The sequence below is a fragment of the Cylas formicarius genome, unplaced genomic scaffold, assembly GCF_029955315.1.
Source record: "Cylas formicarius isolate icCylForm1 unplaced genomic scaffold, icCylForm1.1 PGA_scaffold_2__14_contigs__length_35257938, whole genome shotgun sequence".
Classification (NCBI taxonomy): Eukaryota; Metazoa; Arthropoda; class Insecta; order Coleoptera; family Brentidae; genus Cylas; species Cylas formicarius.
In genome coordinates, this window is record NW_026844319.1 from 11,958,050 (window position 1) to 11,982,986 (window position 24,937).

The following is a 24,937-nucleotide window of genomic DNA, read 5'->3' on the forward strand; positions in this document are numbered from 1 at the left end:
AGGAGACCTATCTTGGCGAAAACGCGATTTTATAATATTTAGGGGGGTAAATTTGGGACCCTTTTTTTGACGATTTTCGTCATCGTCGCGTTTGAAAATTCGCCAAAATTCGGAGAAACGGACAAGGGGGCCGCTGATTTTTTTTAAAATAGAGAAGAGATGGGCGCTTCTAGCGCCCCACTTTGCGCCGAGATTCTGCCAGGGGCGTAGCGAATAATCGAGGTCAAACTTGCGGGAGCCGTTTTTGGTCGAAAATTGGAAAACGTCTTTAAAATAGATTATCGTCCATTTATCGGTGGGGCAGGGCCTTTAAACTTTTTGGACGTATTAACTGGACTCTCTGGAATGTTCTGGCCAAAACGAAATCAAAATCGGACCCATAGGGGGCGGCTCCTCCCGGGTAAACACCTCGGCGACACGACTTCGGGCCAATTTCTGACCACTCGACAAGTTCGATCTTGGCGCTTTTTTACGCCCCCCGGGCGATTCCGTTCATGTTTGAAAGCTTGAAACAATGACTCCTTCAATTAACAGTTTCAAAAGTGTTGTCTAAGATTTTATTTTCTTTCAAGACTGCAACTACTTTAACTAGCCAGGTGTTTTCACTTCATAAACCCGCTACTTTCTGCTGCATCTCCATATTATATATACATTTACTCCTATTTTTTAAAGAAACTTCCGCAGGCTACTGTACTATTATTTACAGATCTTCTGAGCTCTTCCTGACTCGCATTTTACTCTGTTCCTGCTAATAAAATACCAAAAACTGAAATCAATCCTTCTCATTTTAATTTGTTTTAATAACGGTAAAATCTATCAACAAAAGTCCTCGAGTCATCAAAATCCAAAATTATGGAAACACTATTCATCCTAACATACATTGGAGAATCATGACCAAAAATATAACTATGCCAAAAGGACATGAAAGAGCCTTGAGACTACTACAAATAAAGTTCTTATACATCTCTAAACAACCAAACAATCTTAAGTACGACTCACCTTTCGCCAATATGGGAATCAGTGATCTGAGACAATCTTTCTTTAGCTCCGCCTTCCTCAAACATTACATAAACAGGTACAGAGTCGAATAGGAGACAGTTTCAATCAAACTCTGAAGAAATCAATAGGATGATTGCCGACAAATCAGCAAGTTCAATTCATCAATAACAGCCGCAGGAAGAATCCGGAAGGTGTAATAGTAACATTCGTAGTTTCTAGGTTATCTATTTTTTTTATTTATTTATATTTTGATGTCGGTGGTTTATATTTTTGGTCATTGTTTTTCTTTTCTAATCAAGATAAGAAGGATGATACTGACATTTTATGTGAACATTTAAGCATAAATTTCAATTTTTTGTGTTCAGTTTTTCTTTTCCCAATTTTTTTAATTTTGTTATAGAGCCTCAAAGAAGAAATAACATATTATACCGAAATAACGGCAAATTAAAATCTGGGTTCTATTGCCGGCAAGATCCTAGAACCCATAAAAACATATTTCGTTTATTATTATTCACAATGCGCTAGAGTTGAATCAAGTTATCATATTTTACCTTAGCACAAAAGCTGACAGTTATGAAATTATAGTTTGCCTGACTTCACAATAACAAGGCCATTTTGAATTTCGAGTTGGGTTAATTAGTTACTACGGGAATAAAATTAACTAAGTAACCGCGTTACATTTTTGGAGAAGTCACTATTTCTAACTCACGCAATCGAATTTATGACCTGTGAAACTTGAGATGATCGTATCAGCTTGTTCCATAAACCAAAGAGTGCAAAAGTATTGTTGCGATTTAGATAACTGTCTTTTGAACTAGCAGAGGGAGTAACCATCTTTAGGCTCCCTTTAATAGTCATTTTTAAAGCATAAAAATAATAATAAATCGTCGTAGTAAAGTGTTACACGAAGCGAAATTTGTTATATCTGTATTTATCCTCGACAAGTAACTAATAATTATTAGATGGCACCTTAAAACCTTAAAATTAGTAACTCATTCCAGCGGCAGAGATAATACTATTTAATTACTTTTACTATTAAATTGCTAATAATTCAAGTACTTAAAGGTTTGGGGCAGAGCTTTGCTAGTACAATTTCATAGAGCGAGCGAAAACCACTTCTAAAAAAAGGCAGTGTGATTCCCCACGGTACTAAGCCTGTCGTATGTACGAACTGTAGGATCATTCAATTCATACCTATGAGCACATTGATCCTTAAGATATGGAGGAGCTGACGTATGAATAATTTTATTCGAAAGTCCTAAGCAGTGTAGCTCAAAATTTTTTCCAATTTTAAGCCATTTCATCTCTGGAATGTTACGTTTACGTAAAGACCAATGTGAAGCAATTATTTTGGGCCCAGAGACTGTAATTAACGATGCACAAAGGTATTTTCGGCTGTTCACATTTAAAATGCCCCACTGGTCTAAAGGAGCTTTAACGTACATAGTAAATTTGAATAATTTCTTTTTATTCTTTTTTCTACTCCTGTCTGTAAAATACCTAATTACACACCGATCTAGCATGTGGGAAGCGTCACTTTACCACGTCATTTTCGTTTCCCATGAATCCGAGCCACTTCGGACATTTCCGGGATTTTACCACACGGATTTGGGAGCAATCGGATGTTTTCGGAGATTTTACGGCACGGTTTGAATTTTGACGTTCGTTGTGTTGTTTTGCGAAAATGTACCCAAAAACTAACGGTCGTAGAAAAAGTATACTATGCAACTCATTCGGTAAACTTTTTAACTCACTGGTTTATTAAAAACTCGCTCCGCTCGTGTCAAATAAACTCGTCAGTCAAATGCCGTTCACCGCACTTGTACAATTAAAGAGCCCCACTGGTCTAAAGGAGCTTTAATGTACATAGTGAATTTTAATAATTTCTTTTTATTCTTTATCTTCGAAATATATATAATACTTGACTTGTTCGTGCCTTGAGATTGTTCAATAACAGCAAAATTCTTCAAATTTTTATGTTTTATTCAACATTTCGATAACACTGTAAATCTTTATTAGGAATATAAAATAGATATAAATGTTACATACATTAAATATATTAGATAAAGATATGTATTTATATACCTTAGTGATATTTTGAATGAATTATGAAAGTACAAATAGTGGATTTGATTTTTAATTTAGATTATATTAATGTAACTGTTTTGTCCGCGCGGAAACGGACTTTGGCCGCAGCTGGCACAGCAAGAAGTCGCAAAAATTACTCAAGACAGGATCAAAAGATTTTTGATTACTTAACTGACCCTACCTCGCTTTTGGTCTTCCTTCCGGAGGGGCCGGCCCGTGCTGCGTCCTCTGTGCCTCGAGTGGTGAGGAAATTTGTTGATCACCACGCGTATGACCTGATGCGTTCAACGGCACCTTTTGAACCACACGATGAGAGCGACCGATTTAGCGCTTCACCGTGATTTTTAGTGGAGCATGCGCCTAAGGGCGCTGGCGGGTATAGATGGCCAGTTAAGTTCAAGAATTTAATACCGCGAGGAAAGGAAGAAGAATAACTTCGAAAACTGAACAGTAACTGACTTAAATAACGAATATCTTTTCGGACATTTTTTAATATGAACTTTTATTGCCAATTTTTATAATTAATAATTTAAAAATCAGATTATGATTTGTTAAATTTTCATGTTTATAACAGTAGCAGTTTTTTGCATATTCATGCCCATTCATACGATTTTCTAAAAGTTCGCTGGTCAATCCAATATAATTTTTTGGGCAATTTAAAAAAGGTATTGAATATACATATATTTTATTTCTTTTAAACTGAAATGTTACTTTCTAATGAATTAGTACAAATTGATTTTATTATTTTTAAGAATTATGACAAACTGTGATATCGCATTTAGAGAGAACATGTTGTTTTTTAGATAAATTATTTATATATTTAAATTATTTATAGCGGGTTGTATTATTTGTTCATGTTATTTTCAGGAAAATAATTTTCAATTAAAATTTGTTTGACATAAAGTCCCATGTAGTCTTATTTTAGTTTCTTGGTAAATATCCACGTTGTGAGTTTGAACAAAAAGTAAAAATTTAAAGAGTTTTCCTATCATCGAACAACCTCCACCCATAAATAACGAATATATACGGCCAAGATACTTTCTGACATGTTCATAACATGCTTTGTTCTTATTCAAAAATCGTCCACCAAAATATTTCGACGTTATTTCCGGCACCCTAATTTCATGCCCATTGAGAACATGCTTTTCACCTAGGTGCCTAAAAAATTCGGGACTTAATAGAAAGCAACGGCCGTAATAAATCTTGGAAAACGGCACCCACAGTTATCATTTTTTGCATGCCAACGCATGCTTTTTATATTTGCTGCGTAATAGATTATACTAAATCAAAGGTTACCCCTTAATGTATTTTCTAACTTGAAAATGGTTCCGGAATGAGATACGAAAAAATTATCTAACGAGTCGGATTCGAATCCCTAATGTCCGTCCCTTAGTTATACATCTTTTTGCAACATCATTAAAATACGATTTCTGTTTTTTTTTTCAGGTGAGCATGCAAAATTCGAACCAAAATCGTGTGGTGAGTTTGTTTTATTTATCATATGTTAACCGATCCATACATTATATGGAAAATGTCGACGTGCATGTGTGAACGTCTCGCATTTTCCATTTTTAGAAAATCAAAACCGAAGTGAAAATATGTGTCCATATACCAGACACTTAAGCTGTCAATACGTATCCAATGATCGATGGCCTTTATGGAGTTCACTTTTTCGTTGGCTGGATGTGAGTGGAAAATCATTTATTTTTTATTTTTGTGGCGCAAAAGCGAAGGCTGTCTAGTAATTTATTTATACAGGTTGCAACGCAAATCGTATTTTCGACATTCGAATAATTTCTTTTGTATATTATTTAGTTGTTATTTTCAGTTTTGATAGCGAAATTTTCAACGTCCAATAAATTTTGTTAATTGTAAGTTATTAACGAGGGAGGAAGAATTTAAAATAAATAACTCATTCTTGCACTAGATGACATAATCTTCAATTTTACTATAAGACCGCTGAGGACTCAATAAAGGCTGTGCCCTTAAGATATGGAGGAGCTTATGCGTAAGGCTTTTATAATTTATAGTGGATTTTCTAACCCTAAAATAGCCAAACCACTTAGAGGTTTATTAAAATGAATTCTAAGGCTAAGACTTAACGGCAATCTGTGAAAAATTCGCAATAATTTGCAATTACCAAAAAGATTAGATCACCATTACTTTAATCGATTTAAATAATGAAACACACTATTAGTGTTAATACTATCTCGCTCAGCACTACGACAGATTCTTGCACCTCCTAAAATCGTTGACTCATTATTTTCAAAAATCGAAACAAAAATCAATTTCAATATTTAGTCTAAATTATGGAGATTAGCGTTTGCAATGCGTCAGAGTACAGTGGCACTGATAAAATTAAATCCTTTACTCAGACAAAAAGTAGCATGCATTCGATCACATCAATGTAACAATTTAGATGATCTTCTGCTTACCTTGGGGCAATCTGGAGAAATAAACATAAAAAAGATCTATCAGACGAGAAAAAAGAATATTTGTGAAACTTAAGTTTGTTTGGTATGCAGACATTATACAACAAGCTTCTTTCAAAAATTGTTGTTCTGTGTGATGCAGGTGTTACATCTCCTTTATATATCATATTCGATTTGTACGAAGCTATATCTTTCTATATAGGTATGGTGGATATTTAATTGAAATTATTTTGTGAAATGTTAATACACAGTACAATTTACACAGTAGTAATTTGTACAAAATTGAAACTGAAGAGAATAAGCGAAGCACACTACATCCTCCTAAGATCAATACTTAAGACATTACAGGAGTTATCCAATAGTTTTAAGTAGAAAATTGATTTCTTAAAATCCTCAGAGAAAATTGAATACTATTTATGTAAAGACTAAGCTATTTATGATTTATGATATATTTATGATTTTCTTTTTGCTGGAAAATAGTAATTCAATTCCTTAGAAATTTAAAAAATAGCGTTTAGCTCTCTACTCATAAGTTGAAAGATACCAACTTGTCGACTGACTGTGTAAATTGTATACAATATGTGTCCTAATATAGAGCCACGTAGAACTCCATAACGAGAAGTTCGGTGCGAAGATGTGTGACCCTGCCTAATTAAAATCGGCCTGCTGCATTACTAAATCCCCCAAATCGGAGAATATGTAAACACGTTTCATAGTTAAGTGCATCAAAAGCCTTAGAATACTCTAAAAGGACTAAAATCACTATCATTCCTGAATCATGAGATGTGATGAACGACATTCCTTTCAAAATGTTCCATTAATTGCCTTGTTCTTAATCCTAATACCTTGGATAGTACTGGCACGAGTCTAATGGGTCTTAAATCTTTAAAATCTGCTACATTAGTAGTCTTAGGTACACGTATGACATAAGCAGTTTTCCATTGCACAAGATATTCCCAGTGTTATTATACGACAAATTTATCTTAACAAGGATGGACCGCACATTAGATGAATTTCGCAAACAAATATCTGCCAATCTCCACCTCATCAACTTCCTTAAAAGACAGAGTTGCTCTTGAATGACTGACTATAAACGGAGGAACTAAAGTAATCATAATTAATTGCAACAGCATATAATTGTGACTTGTCTGATTGCTCTATAACCCTAGCTTTTTTAGTACATTCCAAGAAATTCCGCAATGCTTTATTCTGCTTGAAACTATTTTGGCTTTTAATTGTCTCTCTTTTTAAAGACATTTTTTAATTTGTAGCAAATTTTCCTTAAAAAATTCTTCCTCATCACTAACATTTTCAATATCTAACATATTTCGCCACGTTATAGATTGCAAGTCGGCATATAATTGATTGATGTGGGTTGCGGAAGCTATGAGTCACATTTGTTTTAAAACTTGTTTCTAAGGGAAATAAAGCAAAAAACTGCTCATGGTCACAATCAAGGAAGTCAGAGTCTTCAGAAACTATGATGCAATCCAGTCTTAGTATCAAAAATCGGGAAACATGGGTAATACACTTATTTTGGTGATAGTTCCCGAGACACAGATACGGTAGTTCTTGTTTGTTGAGTTTATTCCCGAATTTATCTATTAATAACTTTCATCAAAACTTGACCTAAATATTTGTTGCACTTTTGTTAATTAACGAAATGGTCTGTTTTCTATACAGGATAAGTCCGTTTTTGTAGCTTAAAGCCGCAATTTTAAAATAGTATATATATTATAATAATATAATATAATGTAATGAATAATAAGAATTTAATAAAAATATATACCATATATTACTCGGAACTTCGTTTTCGAGATGATGAAGTTTTAGGATTATTTCTGTATGTTTTTCAAGTTTCTTATTAAAATTTAAACTTTTTTGCCTGAAGCCTCCAGTTTCTAGTAAATAGTAACGTTTATAGTAATTATCTGTTTGATTTAAAACTTGTTGGTTATTTCAATGTCGAGTAAAACCCCAAAAGCGCTCTCACTAAAAAATATATGACAGTTTAAACTTGATTGGGTTTACAAAATTTCAATTTATGATTTGGAAATTGTAAGGCGAAACTTGAATGGTAGAGAAAATCTTGGAACTTTGACGTGCTGCTGGGTCGAAAAAGAAGCTCTTCTTTAAGCCGTTAAAGTTCTGATACACAAAACTGTATATTCCAGCGCTGACAATATCCTGTTGAGTAGAATCCGTGATTGAGAGGTCAGGTTTCAACCATAGTTGTTCTGTTGGGCCGGATAAGGCTATAAAAAATGTAGTTTTGGTTAGTTTCATGTTTTAATCTTTTGCTGTTTAATAAATAAAGAATTAATGTGTCAAAAGACTCCTTGATCTCTTCAGTTTAATTAATGGAGACTTTCGGTACTCTTATATCCAGCAGTTCGTTCACAAATTTGAAAGATATTCAAACAATCAAAAAATAACCAGCTCCGCCATGCCAATTACAAAACTATTTGAACAAGTTCAATTATGAACGTAATTGAAATGGGTTACAAAATGTTTGCTGCTTTTGTTTGTGGAAATTTTCCACAACACTTGCTTTAGTTGATAATTGAAAAATACAGCATTTAAAATTTTAATGTTTTTATAGTAAGTTCAAATGATGCTTCAATGCCCGCGCGAACAAGAGCAAATGCGGTTGTTTACGTTCTCTTATCGTGTGTTATTCTTCTTCGTTAAAACTATAAGGGTTTTTCACTCGCTCGAACGCGTTGGTTGATTGAATTATTTTTACTGGAAGATTCCGCGTCAATAGCATATCAAACAAACGAGGGAGCGTTCCTATCCAGTGGCTATATTTGAGTTAAAACACGAAATTTCCAAGTATTGCTGCCATTAAAGGGGAAAGAAAATAGTTCGACAATTAAAACGATACGTGATAATGAGACTACGGATTGCATGCATCTTCTCCATTTTGTCGTATCGCGATAATTCTGAAATAAAATTTGGAAATATGTAGTTATATAAGGTTAAGCCAAAATGCGTTTGCTTGCTATAGAAATTTTATAACTTAAAACGCTTATGTACAAAATACTAGTTGATGTGATGGATGAGTGAAAAAAACTCACGACATATTCTTTGTATGAAAATATTGGGTACTTTCATCATGCCATTTTTTATTTTCACGCGCAGCTTCTGAAATATAGCATAATATTTTTATTTATAAATCCTGCCAGTCTTTTTTCCCTTTTCTTATATATTGCGACAATAAAAAGGCATATTAACAGAAAAAAGTGTCCTACTACCCTATTAACTCCCAAACTTTCTGTTTATTTATTTCCCTTTTGTGTAATTTTTGATGATAACTGTAGTTTTTGAGATATTTAATATTAATTAATAAATATTAATGAAATTGGTAGGAATAGCGTCAGTGGAAACTATGCTTGTTGGGACCGGATCGGGTATGAGCTAGGGAAAATATTCAGTTTACGTTGGCCATTCCTTCTATCTTAGTTGTCTCAGAATACAAAAACTAAGAAACTAATTAATCAATAATTTCTGTTAGTTCCTAAACTTAGAATTAAAAGTCAAACCTCAAAAATAGTCCAAAGATCATTTATGCCGCTCAGAAATTTATATGAAAACTGGAATATACTCACCAATCAATAAACAGCTATGTGAATCTTTATTGTATTGCTAACATTGCCTATGGCCTATGTATTAATGTTCACACATCTTGAAATCAGAGATGATGTATGGAGTAGCCACAATAATGAAATTAGTATAGCACATCACAAAAAGGCTGTTTTGAGCACTCTTTCTCATATGTAAAAAAATTCAACTCAGGCTTTAGCTATTTAATTTGAACTATATTGTAGCCATGAATGATATATAAGACGCATTTGATAATTAGATAATAATTTTGCATTGGGTGTGGAGATGAATTGCATATTTTCCAAGCTCAACTAAGAAAAAAGCTGTGCTACGTGCCGAAGTGTGAAATTTGTTTTTCATTTTTTAAATAACGCATTTTTCCAATGTTCTTTAATCTCAGTTTAAATAAACCGTCTACATCAAAATAAATTAGGAGAAAATTTTTAAGTAGTTCAGGAGTAAACGCAAAACTTGATTATTATTTTTATTTGTTTTTATTTATTATAAATTTTCATAGCATTGGTAAGGAAGCAAAAAACTGTTTGGCTTATGGCTACCATCATTATGGCGGTGTAATTTAGTTTTTAGTTAATTCTGTTTTTTCTACGTTTCTACGTCATAATTATTTCCTAATTAGACTTAACATGTTACGCATTACGATGAACACGTGACGGACCGATCTAGAACTACACAGCTGCACTTAGTGCTAGTAAAAATACGAACCTTTCATGAAAATCACTATAAATTTTTGTCGCGTAAAAATTGTGTTACACTTCTTGCCAAATCAGATTAGCGTGCACAAAGCTTTGAAAATTAAGAATCACGAGATACATTAAAACTGTGCTCGACATTTGGTTGGATAAAGTTTAAAAAAAAAAACTTTGTGGTTTCAACAACTCAGAATACGAAAAATTATGCAACAAAGAGACCAAAACATAACTCGCTCCTTTTAAGTTTAAAATTGGAGTCTACAAGAATAAAAATAAAGTTTATGGTGGTGTGACTCATCAATAATGGAAAAGACTACTTTGCCAGAAAATAAAACAGAAACCTACACTTTAAATTTTGGATATATCTGGAACTAAAGTCTAAACGGTTGTTATTGAGCACCGTGCTCATATCTCGTATAATTTATATTTATTAAGTTCCCAATAGTGCGGACGATCCTCTTGTATTGGTGCATTCAAATAGATAAACACTGGGGTCTATCCGATTCCAATTTATAAGATTGTTTACTTTGTGAAAGTTGATCAGCACTGTTTCTCGATGATATACTGCAGGAATTTCTCGTGTTGTATTTGCCTATGGTTAATCGACTAGGGCCGATACAGAGCTATTTATATAAAGTTCGCCGAGACTTTGCTAATCGGATGACGGACTGCGCGACTTCGTAATCTCTGCTTTGAAATCGGCCGCGTAGCTTAAAACGAACGAAGCATCTTTGAGTAGTGTTGATAAAGTTAGCGGATGGCGCATTAAGTACAAACCGTATAACGACCCCTGATATGGGTTTTTGTCATTTACCACTCATAATATACATTAAAGAAAAATCGATAATAAACAGTGCCTACGAATTTTGGTTTATTTCTGGGACCGCATGTTCATTTTAGAATATATTTTTTTTAGTATACCTGATGGGTTGGATACATGAAAAACTTGAAAGTAATGCTCCAAGGATTTTTTTTAATAAGATGCAATTTAATTTTCTCTTTTATTAAATTCTCCCATGAATTGCTTCGACTTCAAAAAATAATGAACGGCAGATGGAAGTCGAATACCTAAGAAGTTTTTCACCAGATATAACCGCTATTTTTTTCCCGATGTTGATTTTCAGCTAATGATGCTAAGCGTCATCCCAGATCTCGTCAGTTGGATTGGATTTTTTAAAAATCCCTTCTAATTATACAGGGATTGAATGCAAGACAACGACAATTTTCCATTACAAATAATTTGGTGAAAATTCATGATGAGTGAATCACTCAATATCTCTCGACGTGTTTGCCATTTTTTTATATGTTGTTATCGCTAAGGTAATGTAAGGTAATGTGGAGAAAAAAGATATTATTCTTAATAATTACTGTTTGAAACATATTACAACTGTAATCAGTTTATTTTCTCTCTAATAAGTTCGATTTTGATATTCAATAAAAAACAGAACATTTTAATAAACTAACTCAAACTCAGTTTTTACCCTAGCTTTAATAATAGCACAAAATTTAAACATTTCTCGATGTAAACTGGCATCTATATCTGTTATGGTTTAGTCTTGATTATAAAATAAAATAAAATTCGTAAAGGCGCTACATTTCCACAGCAGCGCAATATATCAAAAAATAGAGAGGACGTTCTGGGACTTCACAGGACTCCCCCATTTTTGCCAACATCTAAGCCAAAAAATAGAATGTCTTCGACACGATCAACATCATCGTCAGAAAACGTGGAAGCTATAAATAGGCCCAGTTTTAGGTCAATTTAGTCTCGATTAACTAATTAGTTTCCGGATTAATTCCAAGGAATTATAAGTAATTGAAAGGACAGTGTATAGTGCAAATTCGTTCTTTTGCGGTTTATCCCTTGTAAGTTTTTATATTTAGTCAAGTCATTAACTGAAGCTAGAAAGGTTTAGGCATAGGTTGGTTTGAAATTATTTTTCTAAAATTATCTAAGGATTCACAATCTTAGCGATCAGCATCTTAGATTGAAATATCCTACCATTATATATATTATATTATGGAAGTCAAATGGCAGTAACGTTCTACTGGTAACGATTCGAAAACATCATAACTACTCGGACAACTGCAAAATATTCCATCAAATCAGGACAATAGAGAAAAAATTGTTGTACTTGTACTTGTACCTGGTACTTGTAATCTGGCAACGGCATAAAATCTCCAAATTTGAGGAACACTTGAGACGCAGGGAATAGTAAATTCAACGAAAAATTATCATCATCTTATCTGACATTACGTAAATCATATTAAGGAACCTTACAAAATATGTTATTGTTAAACGTCGATATTATCTAACTTAATTAAAATTAAATGGATCATATTAATCCCAGGTAAAAGACAACTATTATTTAAATTGTTATTACACAGATTATGCCGAATAACGAACTTATCACAGAACGAGTGACAGCAGTCATTGGTGGAGGCGCCTATGTTAGAAAATGGTACAAGAGAATCATCGGCTTTACACCATAGAAAATAATATATACCAGAAACCAAACAGCATATTATAAAAGGGCTAATTAAACGGGATTATTCTCTATGCAGTGTGGTCGTTTTAGGGTGCAACATTTTTTAACTAACTACACGAATAAAACAGATTAGGACAACAATTTTTACAAGGGTGAAGTAACCCTTAATTCGCTAAAATTAACAAAATGTTATTCCTGACATTGTAGGTGATGGCCCGATCAAATTCCGAATTTCTTTTTTAATAAAAACCAATATTACTAAAAAGCAAATGTGCGGTGCTGTATTACTAACTGGTTATATGTACGTCCATTTTTTGTACCACGAATTAATGAAATTTTTGGACAATTTGTTTGGTGTTTTGTTTGTTTGGAAAACCGTCATAAACTATAGTTTGTATATGGTACATGTCCTATGCATTCTTCTAGAATTGTTTCCAAATTGTTAAACATACTATTATTTATTTAAGTATGGTTATTTACTTTTCTTTATGGTGAAAGTAAGTTGGAAATTTATACAAATTGATACAAATTTGAAGTGGCAAAAGTTAGCAAAAAAGCTAAGGTATTGAATATTCAAATTTATTTATTGCTTTGAATTATAGTTTATTTTATTTTTGGATTAGTAGGGCCGGGATTGCACTGCATTACGTTATGTTAACTTCAGTTAAATTATATAAAAGGGTAGTATAAAGTGTTAGCATCATTAATATCTTTATTTTTAAGAAATCGCATACGGGTTCTTAGAAATCTCGTTTCAACTAAAAATTAAGTGTAAGTAAAACTCCTTGAACTATCTGCACTTGTTAATCCAGCATGTTAAATAAATAAAATGAAAGAAAATAAAATAAACAACGATTTCATAATATGCCAATTATAATTAGCAATACTTTGACTACTTAAAAAGAATTTTTATAAAAATTTTAAGTATTATTAAATATCGTTGCAACAAACATTTAAATTTGTGATTCGCTAAAAAATTAAAAATCCTAGTTAATTTTACAAATAGAAAAAATACCATATTTTGTGCACTAAAATGAACACGCTGTATAATAAACGATAATTATGTTCAGAACGTTCTATTACAATTAATTAAAAATGTGACGTAAATAAAAAAAATAATTTTTGAAAATTCGGCATTTGATCTAAGGATCCACAAACCTTGAAGGATTTTTCACAGTAATAACGACGTTTGCGAAAATACTCTCATGAGTTTTGCAAAAACTTTTTTCCCAGGACTTTCCTACGATGGAAATTAAATCCATCTTAGTCAAACCGCAAAACTCCGAAATCGATACTAATTACGCCCTTCCGCGCTCCATTTTAACCAGCAAATTCGAACGTCCGACAGGTCGCCATTTGTTGCCTCTCCTAACTTTCTCCGTAGCACTGCGGTCGTTCCATCTGACACCGAAGTAGGTCCGTTTCCCGATACTTCGGTTTAAACTGTAACCTGCCTCCATTAAACTTATTCCCAACTATCAATATTATTCCGTCAGCGCGGCGCTTGTCTCCGCGAGAAAGGAAAGTCAATTAATGAAACTTTAATTAATTAAACTTGATGGCGATGCCGTGAGAATAAGTAATAAATCTTATTGTGTCCTGGTTTTCGGTATACCAATTGAATTTTTATTTGTAGAAACTGCATACGGGTGATTCTCAAAAAATGCCACAATAGAGTTGAACAGGTGGCCAGATCTAGCAGCGCTACTCCACCTAACCACCAATACAATGTAATAGAATATTCAGAATGTAAGAAGAAAAAAAATCCAACTAAATTCACAATTCCAAAATTTTTAACAAATCAAAAGGGGATAAATGTAAAAAAGAAAGAAAGAAATAAAAATAGATACTGGAAAAAGCAAAGGCAATATTCAAGAACGACTAACGGAAAATAAAAGAAAAACAACAATCAAAAAAATAAATAAATAAATAAGTGGTTTAGCTTCTCCTTAATCTCACCAGCTCTTTTAATTTCTGTTTAAATGTTAGAAGTAGTTACTGTGACTAGTCGCCCTTTACCTAGTAATTTTATACACTATCGTAGACAGATGTACAAAATACCTTCAAGAGAGATTTAACCACTCAGAATCCTTGAGTGTCGGCGTTATATGAGAAATTTAGAACCATAGCTGTATCTCAGGTACGCATGTTGCAATTTTTGTAAGCTGTATTGATCTTTCCGTCTTAGGGTCGGACAATAGAGAGAGTATAAGAGAGTCACACAATTTAAGTCTAATCTCTGTAGATAACTAGTCTTTATACATGTAAAGTACTTTCAGTTTCCCGTACGACTTCTGCAGTAAATAAGACAAGTGAGAATCAAAAAGCAGCTACTATCAAGAAAGAACCCTAAGTTTTTACATTTGTCGACGATTTCAAGCGAACAACCTGGGTCTTGGAATCACTTAATTTCAGACCATGGGCTTTGGAGATTCTAGAAATTACTTCAAGATCTTCATTTATGGCATTGAAAGATAAAGCTACATCTTTGACAGAGAATGATAAGTATATTTGCATATCAATAGCATACTGATGAGAATAACATTTATTTAGGGGCCTAGAGAAATCAGAAGTGTAAATAGAGAAAAATAAATTCCCCAAAACGCTGCCTTGCGGAACTACCCTTAAAATCGACAGAAAGTTAGACACCACTAATCCCAACGTAACCATCTGTCTTCGACCTCCCAAGGAACTAGATTATGATTTAAGGTATCGATTAAGGGATAATCCAACAAAATGAAACAAGTATTTCTTGATACATCCTGGGCCCTTAAAAGGTCATCAGTAACATTAAGCAGTGTTGTGGTCATACTGTGACCGAGCCTAAACCCAGATTGGGAGGCATTCAAAATATTCGAATTAGGAACGTGATTATTAAGTTGATAATATATAACCCTCTCCAATGTTTTAGACATTACACAGAGTAAGCTAATATGGCGAGAATTGAGATTTCAGATGGTGAAGTTATCTTAAGGACAGGTATTATATTAGCCTCCGTCCACAATAAGGGAGATTTACTGGTAATAATACATTGGTTAATAATAAACGTCACCAATGGTGTCAGATGCCGTCCTCACGTTTTGGGTTTGATTTAATTCTGGATAACATTCTCTCCAAGCCTTTGGGATCTGAGAGAAATTTATAATTTATATAACCTTTTTTTTTAATTTCCTGAGAGCCATAGTAAATAGGTTGCGCAAGGATTTATATTGATTTTTTGCTGTCTCAGTCTTTTATTTGTTATCTTTGATGTTTTCAGGGGAGCATGAATATTGAATAAATTATCTAGGTTTTCGTTAAAGGAAGAAAGCATATCAGCAACATCAATCGTACTATAAATAAAATTCCAAGGAACAACGAACAAATCAGAGAGAAACTGCTCATAATTACGCCAATACTAAAAATTAATTAAATTTAATTTTTAATTTTTTAAATTAAATTTATTAATCAAAACAAAACTCTATTCTTTAGTTTTTAAATATTGTCCCAAAGATCATCCAAAGACATCATGGTCTATTAATTGATTGATGGATTAATTGAGACAGACTTGTGACTAAATTGACATTTACCAAAGTTTCTGAGTAATATATTATTTTCTACTCCCTGCTCTAAAATACCCAAGGTAGCGATCATTCTCTCGTCGTGTGCTTTATTAGATACTTTAATTACGGAATTTCATTATCTTTTAGATATATATTTTCCAAAAGATAACGAATATCAAAATATAGTGGCTAAAGGTAGTAGGTAGGTAGGTAGAAAAATCGAAATGTTTCCAAACTAAATTGGTTAACGAAGTTTGCGTCTTACTTCTCCCTGCATACTCGTGATCAATGCATAATTGATTATTTTACAGTATATATAAACGAATAGACAACTTACCCATAAGAAAACTAAGAGTACTGTATTGTTCAATAGTATTAATATCCAAGACCTGCTGATATGTTATCGTATCTTATGTTGCGCAAAACAATTTTCATTCTTTGCATTCAGCGAAAGAGCCTGTCACTTCATTGCGAAATTGCTTTCCGCTTTAATGATATAATGTAACAAATTAAAAAACTTCAGTATTAGAAGTGTCTATTTATCCCGATTCTTGAGTAATCGATCACAACATCGTTCCTATTTCTAGTCCGCATGAAGAGGATACTCATTTCTGGTTTTGCTGAATAAATATAATGTAAAGATACCATTAAACTTTTGTTTTGCATCATCCATGTTTTTTAATTACGACATTGCCTTTATAGCTCGTCTTTGGACAGAAAGGACTCAAAGATTAAAATTGCGTAACAGAAAAACCCTGAGAAAGTGACCAATATTTTCTTTGAGATTATTTAAATATAGCTCGACGACCAGGTCGCTCAACAAATATACTGTTTCCGAAAGTTTTCTACAAAGACAAACAGTATGTGATTCGAAGGTCAGTTTAGGGTCAAACCCCGAGCCAGCTAACACTTGATGGATTGTTTAAAGATGTGCCCTCTCCATTTGAAATAACAAATTCGGTTCAGACTGAGCATTTGGTCAAAAAGGTGAACAACGAAAAAACTACACCAGTGACGTGTTCTGGCAGAACATTTGTATACGCTGAAAATAACAGACGGCCCAGCCTTCGAGCACTCCATGTTCTACCGGCTGAACTTTTCAGGACACGCCTTCCAAAACGACAGTCTGCGGCCTCCCGGAAAAGTAACTCTGCATAAGCTTGATCGACGGGGCATCAATTCGGTATCTCTGTAATTTCCTTAAAAGGAAAGAAATGCTAGACACTACTGAATGTTTTGGAAAGATCGCACAAAACTTTTCTCGCAAATTCTGCACTCTATTGCTTGGATGGATGCAACTTGCGTAAACTTGCGCTTTTTATAATGCGGTTCGCTGTAGATGACTCGAGCTTCGGACGATTTGATGTGGTGTTATTTGGTCCAAACATTTTCCACGGTCCTGATCTTTGTATTTCGCCCCTTATTATATGTTTCCTATGTTCTTCAATTTTAACGTTAAAAGATCATTTTGTTTCTCCAATGTATGACCCTCCACAATCACAGGGTACTTGATAGATACACTCTTTCTCTGGATTTGTTCTTGTAAGTATGCTCCTTAATGTCGACCCGGCGCAGAATAGAGTTTTACATTTTTTATTGTTTTGTTATTCAACTGATCTTTTCTTTAACAATTGGCATATCTATAGCGTGAGTTTCAACCATTCCATTTATATATTTGTTACCACCGGTGAGAGGGGGAAGCCCATCGGTAGGCCATCTTCTTGTGCATAAAATTTGTTTTTCATTTGAAAATAAGAGTTATGCAGCAGCACCTAAGGAACTCCATCAGTATCTCCAGCGGTAGCGAAGTTCTGTCTGCCTGGTGTGTTGTATCATTCCTCAATCTGACCTCGACAATGTCTAGCCTTTCCTCCATTCAACTGGTGTATAAACTTTCCATGTCAAAGCTAACAAACTTGTCTGAAGGACATAATCTTACGTTTTTTAGAAATGAAGGAGTTTTTCTCGCGAGTTGCTGGATCATTTGAAAGAGAAATCTGCTTAAGCTGGTGGATGCGGAATACCGCGGATTGATGGTAGGTCTGAGTGGTACATTATCTATGTGGATTTTTGGAAATTATCTATATAAATGTGGTGGTTTTGTAAGTAACGAAGTTCTAATATTATCCGGAATATAGCGTCAGTATTTATGCAGTGCCGGATAGATTTTTCCTTCAATCGTCCTAGTAGGGTCACTAGAAAGTAGTCTGTGTTTGCAATTAGCAAGTGATTCCTCGATTTTGTGGCGTTTCCCTTGTCGTCTGGGAGAATGTTGGTGTTCACGTCTTTTTGTAAGTTTTTGATGACTGCTTGTTACTATTTGGTCGCATTCGTCCTCCTTTTTCTTCTCTTCTCCAAACCACAACCTTCCATGCTAGGTTATCTATTTCCAGTCTTTTAGATATGCACTGATTAATTGATTTTCTGTACTAAATAATAATAAATAATATTCATATTTATGTCACCCTTACAAATTCGACTGGCTTTGTTCTGTTGTTATATTAGTAATTAATTTCGTGGTAATACTAGAGAAATATTTATTCAGTGTCAGGGGTGGTAATAACCAGAAAGCGATCCAGCATCACGTTTTTTATTAATAATATCTCACGCAGCTTTAGCATTATTGGCCCTATAAGATCCAATAATACTTCCTATATTCCAGAAAATAGGATTTTGCTTTTTGATATCCAATAGAAACGAGAGTTGAAATTCGCAATTCGTCGTATACCAATCTATATTTAGTCCATTTTTAACGTTTTTTAATTTTTAATTCAAAAGCAGTGTTTACCTCATCAGTAAGTATGCCAAGGAACATACTAATTTATGTTTTACAATATGTGTGAATTGGAGACAAAATGCCAATTTTGTTTTGCTTACACCTTCGTAAAATCTGTTTTACCCACCTTACCGACAATTAAAATTTATAAATGTTTAATCCAAACAGTTAAGTTGTCTTGTTGGGACTTTATTTAATCCTTCAAAGCCATATGAGAATGCGATGCAAAAAATGAGCTTTGTTAATTTTGCCTTTATATTTTTTAACCTTTTCTTGACAGTGAATGTCAAATTCATCCAGCAAATGAATCTTATTATTTTGTAAGTTAATAAAGTTTAATATGTCATTAAGTTTCTATAGATTGAAACTACAATGTTAATAAGATGGATTTTTTTTATGCGATAAAATCGCTTGCCATTTCTTCATAAATTCTGAAACGGAAATTAATTGATATTTAATATCTTTCTTGTCAAAACATTGCCATTACGTTTGCACCATTCGAAGTTCATAAAGAATCCAATGTTCACTCAAACATAATACACCAAAATTTGTTTTTCGTGTTTTTATATTTATTGACTGGATATTAAAATGGAACATGATGAATTTTCATTTGATTGCTGCACAGAAACCGTTTCGCTTTCTCCTGTCCAAGGAACCCCGATACCTATAATGAATTAGGTAAGTTTACAGAACCAAAAAACTTAAGTAAGATGTAATTAACACGTCCATATTTTTATTTGCAAAAATCATAGATGACGCATATATTTCGACTCCGACCTAACAAACGCATCCGCCTATAACGTTTTATAGTGCTCCTCTCCGGCGCTTAAAGCCAGCCGGCTGCCTCACAGATAACACCGTCACGCAATAGTTGGCCGTGATTGAGGGCCATCAAAGTCTGCCAATTTCATCCGATCCTTTCCACTTTTTACGACGAAATGGCCGGGCTAAGTCCTGAAAGACAGATTGACGAAGAAGAGGGAAAGTACTTTACGCTTTCGGCTTAATGTTTTATATATTTAGGGGGATTTCGATACTGCGCTTTTAACGTTTTTTTTTCCAGAAAATCTTGTTATCTCCGCACGTTTTCGGCGGCAAATTTGTTTTCCTCCGAGATTTTGTAGGTTAATTTTTAAATTGGGCGTTTAGATCCGCTGGCTTAATGGGCTCCCATTATTTCATCCAATTTAAAGCAGTTTTTTCGTAACAATCATGTTATCGAGTAAACAGGGTGGTCTCTTTTAAACGCGGTTGTATAGGTAACTTTTAGACCATTATTAAATTAAATTAGCAGAGGTGGACCGTAACATTTGATGTGGTGCTGTTTGGTCTTTACTTGTTCCGTGATTCCTATGCTTTGAGTTTCACTCCTCATTGTATCTTGCCTTCTTGTTGTTCTTCACAATAACTCCAAAGGTGTTACTGTTTCTCTTAAGATGCACAGGGTATTTGAGTCGATGTTTCTGGCTTTGTTTTTGTAAATATGCACCTTAATGTCGTCCCAGTCTTGAATAGAGTTTTAACTTTGTAGAGGGAGAGAGAAAGAGAGAGAAGTGATGGGGGGGAGAGAGTGAGGGAGAGAGGTAGAGGAAGGGAGGGTGGGAGGGTGAGTTAGAGGGCGGGAGGGTAAGAGAGGGCGGGAGAGAGGAAGAGAAAAAGGGGCGTGAGGGAGAGAGGGAGAGGGGGAGAGTGGGAGAGAGAGAGAGGGAGTATTTACCTCTATATTCGCTACCACCGAAAGAGAAAGGGGAGGTCATAACTTTGATTTGAGTAAGATTTGTGGGTGTTTAAATTAGTAGAGGTGGACTCAGAAATATTTTTGGAAACAAAATTCCTTGATTTCAGTATTTCTTTCCTAGAACTTTTAATTCAGTTTTTAAGTTTTTAACAACTACTACCTGTATTTTTGTGGATTTTTATATTATTTATAAAAAATTAAGCCAATTTTATTATCAGTCTTTCATGTCTAATTGATGTGATGAGCAAATGATCTGAAGGAAACGTAACTATGAAATACAAAACGAAAGTTTCTTAAACAGGCAGCAACTTTTTATGTCTTTTAATATACCATAAAACGCTAAGATTGGAAGTGCAAACCGTTTGCTCCAATCTCGAGCCTTTCGTAAGATTTTATCGCAAAGTTGAGAAAATTCCGATTTTCAGAGGTTTTTTTCTCAAGGATAAGTAACAATCCGACACGAAGTACTTACTAATTATGAAATTAACTTAGTCTTTTAGGTCGAATCCATAAATGCACAGAAATACAGGAAGTTATGTTCAAAGTTTCACACCCTTTAGAGAATACAAGTGAATACCGAAAAATCTTCTCAACCCCACAACTTTTGAATAACTTTTTTTTTATTTGTAAATATGCTATCTTAAATTGATCAAAAGTTTCCTGTTTGTTTCCTTCGTTGGTAAGCGCCTACCCAAACATCATTTGGATTTCCCTTTGAATCAAATTTGTTGTTTATTATTATTATTATTATTTTTAAATGTTAATATCTCCAGCTACGTGTACTCAGCTGTGATAAAACTAGTCGTTTTCTTTTTCGACTTCAATAAACCAAAGGTCCCCGTACGTTACTTTTTTTTCTTTTTGCCATCCCCTCTCTATCTCGTAGCGCAGTGCGCAGACCGAAGATGCGTGGATAGCGTCTAAATTTTTATGCTTTTTTTTATATTATTCTTTCTATATTAATTGGTTCGAATTCCCTTTGGGAGCACGGGTTGCTAGCCGGGCAAGGCAATTCTCCTGTGAAACATTTTTTTTAATGTCGACCTTGAGATTTGGGAGGTTGCACAATCTTATGATTAGGAAAGTTATTGTCTAAATATGGACGTACGATTTAAGAATTATGAACAGGAGCGCCGTCTTGATGAAAAAATATACTGTTTAGCTGAGCTAACGGACATTCTTCACATATTTCTGGTAAGATATTTTCCACTATTATCAGTTATCTATTTGCTCTGAGGCTGCTTTCGTATATAAAAAATTTTATATTACTGCATAAAATAAAACACGCAATACTAAAGCCGAATCTGCATTGTTTTTCCCGAGAATAATACGACATGTTCGTTTTGCTAGCTCCAGTTACAACTACAATCTGGTGATATCTTGTAAATAGCAATGAAAAAATTGAAGTCTTCGGCTGACTTAAATTTATAAGATTGTAGCTTGTGCTTTTTTCAAGATTTCTTGAACCATGGAATTTGGGACAGTAACACTATCATCAATTTTTCTAGAAGAATTCGTAGTTGCTCTAACTGTCGCCAAAACATTAATTCCACGAATTTCCCGATTTGGTTTGTTCTACGTTTTTGGCTGACCTTTGCGAAAAAACCCAAAATTAATTACGTTGATCTTAAGCCTACCAAATATTCTTTTATTCAGTTGTCTTCGTTCTGGATACCAACATAATACAGTTGTAAAAGTTACATAAAAGAAAAACATACGTTATTATTATCAGTATTTTCACGACAAAGTACAAAACAACATAGCATTCAAATTTACAATGTCTTCGTTGACAGATTATTTTGCTCCATCATCTGTGGGCCCTTTCTAAGAGTGTCCTGGTTTGGGCATTTGGGAATGTTTTGGTGGTATTGACAATGACAGTTATTTATTGGCTTCTTGCTCCATAGTGAACTTGACTGTCATTCTAATATTATTTATATGCGACAGGAAAATTTTCCTCATCGTGGTTGCAGATGATAAAGATATGATCAGTGTACCTAAGGTCTTTTGACTATTTTCCTAGCTTCTTCTTCCAATCACTTCGTGAAAATAAGTGTCAATACTGTTGCAGCATTCATCTTTCTGAAAAATGTTACAACGTATTCGTCATCAGGGAGCGCAATAAGAGCAATAAAAAATTGACAATTTGACAGTATCGAACGGTGCAAAATAATACGTGACGCATAAACATCGAGAAATATCCGAAAGCTACTTCAAACTTCAAAGGGTCGCAAATATTTGTATACGTAGAAGAGTCATTTGTGCGTCTCTATTTCAGTCGACCTCAGAACAATATTTTAAATGGCTTCCTGATTTTTATTCGCCTTTTTTTCGCGGTGCCGCCTGCCTTTGCCTCAACGCGACGTTAGCCCGAGGCGCGGTGGATCTTTATTTGTCGCAGGACAAAAGGTCTTTTAGTTCATTTGTGCGCTCTCGTATATTCCTGCCTCTCTATTTATTCGGCTTTGTAAAATCAGCAGTACGATGCAAACATCCTGTTCTCGTTTTCCACTTTTCTAGTTTATAAGATTTGAACTTCTGATCTTTGACGCGGCATATAAATTAGGCGTTTTTTTATCGTAGATATTCAGACCGATTCTACATTGTTACTACGGTCATTTGATATAATAGACCATAGACAGTAGATTTATTACTTCCAAAGTTATATATTCAGTACACTCATAGCAACGCGCTTCGACGATACATTACTTAAATAATAACAAAAGGAGAGAGAAGAAATATTCGTGAACACCTGCATTTAGAGAAGAAAAAACTGCAAACAATGCCATTTATAAAAATAGGGTGTAGAATAATATATTTGAATAATAATAATAATATACAACTTTTATTTCAGATAGTAGTATAACAAACATACAATACACACACTGATTAGTTATGTCGTCGACTGGCGCAGTGTAGCTTTGAATTAGCTATTTTATGAATACTACACAACAAAATTGAAAGAAGAAATTGATGATGACGAACAAATATTTAAAACATGGTTATAATAACTGCATAAGAAAAATTGAAAAAATATACAAAAAAACAAAAAATTCTACAGTAAATTCTTTAGGAGGAATAATTGTTTCTTATGTTTAGTTTTAAATGTATTAGAATTTGAATTTACCAAAGTATTAAGCATTCATTTTGAATTATAATATTTTACGGCACTATGAATTTCGGGCTTAAAAGCTATTCGTTCCCGAATCGAGGACGGAGTATTGGGATCGTGCACAAAGCGCACACATTGGTTTTGAATTTTTTAATTGTACACTTAGTTTCATTATGTAAACAAAAATCATGTACAAAATTACAATATTTAAAATTTTATAACACAGGGGACTCGTACAAATTTTTCCTTAATATTCGACCTAAAATTTATCTATTACTGCATAATATTTTTAAATTCCCTATATTCCCGTTGAAATGTACTTTTTAAATATTCTTTCAATTTTAGTCCGCTATCTAATCAAATGTTAAGCACTTTGCCATAGAATATTTAAGTAATTTTTGATCCTATTCACCTTATTTTTATTCCCAGATAGTAATAATGAAGATTTTGTAGGTGTTAACATAAGATTGTGACTGTTGGAGAGTTTTTAAATCGTGATTTATGCTTTGTTCTACCTCCAAAAGATCGTTATCATCAAAACAATAACAAATTTGTGTATCGTCGGCAAACGCTTAAATGTCACAGAATGTACGAAGAAATAACGCAGGACCTAAATGGCGCCCTTGTGGCACTTGAGGATATTATTTGCTTTCTATTATTCATATATTATATTTTTGCTTTAATGTTAAATGTTGATGAGAAATCTTACAGACCAAGAACGGTACTAATTTTCTTACGATACGCTCGAAAATATCATCCCATACTTTAAGCAATGCACCTTGTGCGCCAGACTTCTTTTTAAAATCACATTGCGTAAGTGAAACAATATTGTTAGCAATTAAAAAATCGTACATTTGATTTGATTTGATTATAATAATATTCTATATAATAATATAATTTTTGCTTACGTTAATGGATTAGAAACTTGGGGTAATGGTTTCCCTGTTGATATCTTCCATTCATCCGTAGTAGCTTATTTCGATGCAGCAGTTAATTATTATCAAACGGATATCATTACACGTAATTGAATTGGAAACTTTGGGTAATGGCTTCCCAATTGATATCTTGCATTCATCCAGAAAGTAGCTTATTTCGATACAGCAGTAATATATTTATCAATATATGGACTACAGTACTTTGCATTTGTTTTAGCTCCATTAGGAGTCTTATCTACATCTGTTATTGTCAAATACTTAAAAGAAAATCGCAAATTATTATTGTAAAGTTTGTTGTCATAAAAAGTTATTTTTAACAAAATAATCATTTGAATTATTAATTTCAGAAAGTCTGATTTTTCTGCAGTTTGCAATGTTAAAACTCTTAATTGCCGACCAACCTTTTTTAATATTATATTCGGAACAAACCATATCAAGGTATTTCTTTATATCACGTAGACTTATTATTACCGCAAAGTCATCAACAAAAGGTATTGAGCAATACGTAGT

The 24,937-nt window shown here is 33.6% G+C and overlaps 1 protein-coding gene across 2 annotated transcripts in view; it reads left to right on the forward strand.

The window, feature by feature from the left end:
- Nucleotides 1–24,937, forward strand: part of LOC132697908 (hemicentin-1) — a 732,356-nt gene that overhangs the window by 145,155 nt on the left and 562,264 nt on the right. The gene's annotated exons all lie outside the window — the stretch shown is intronic.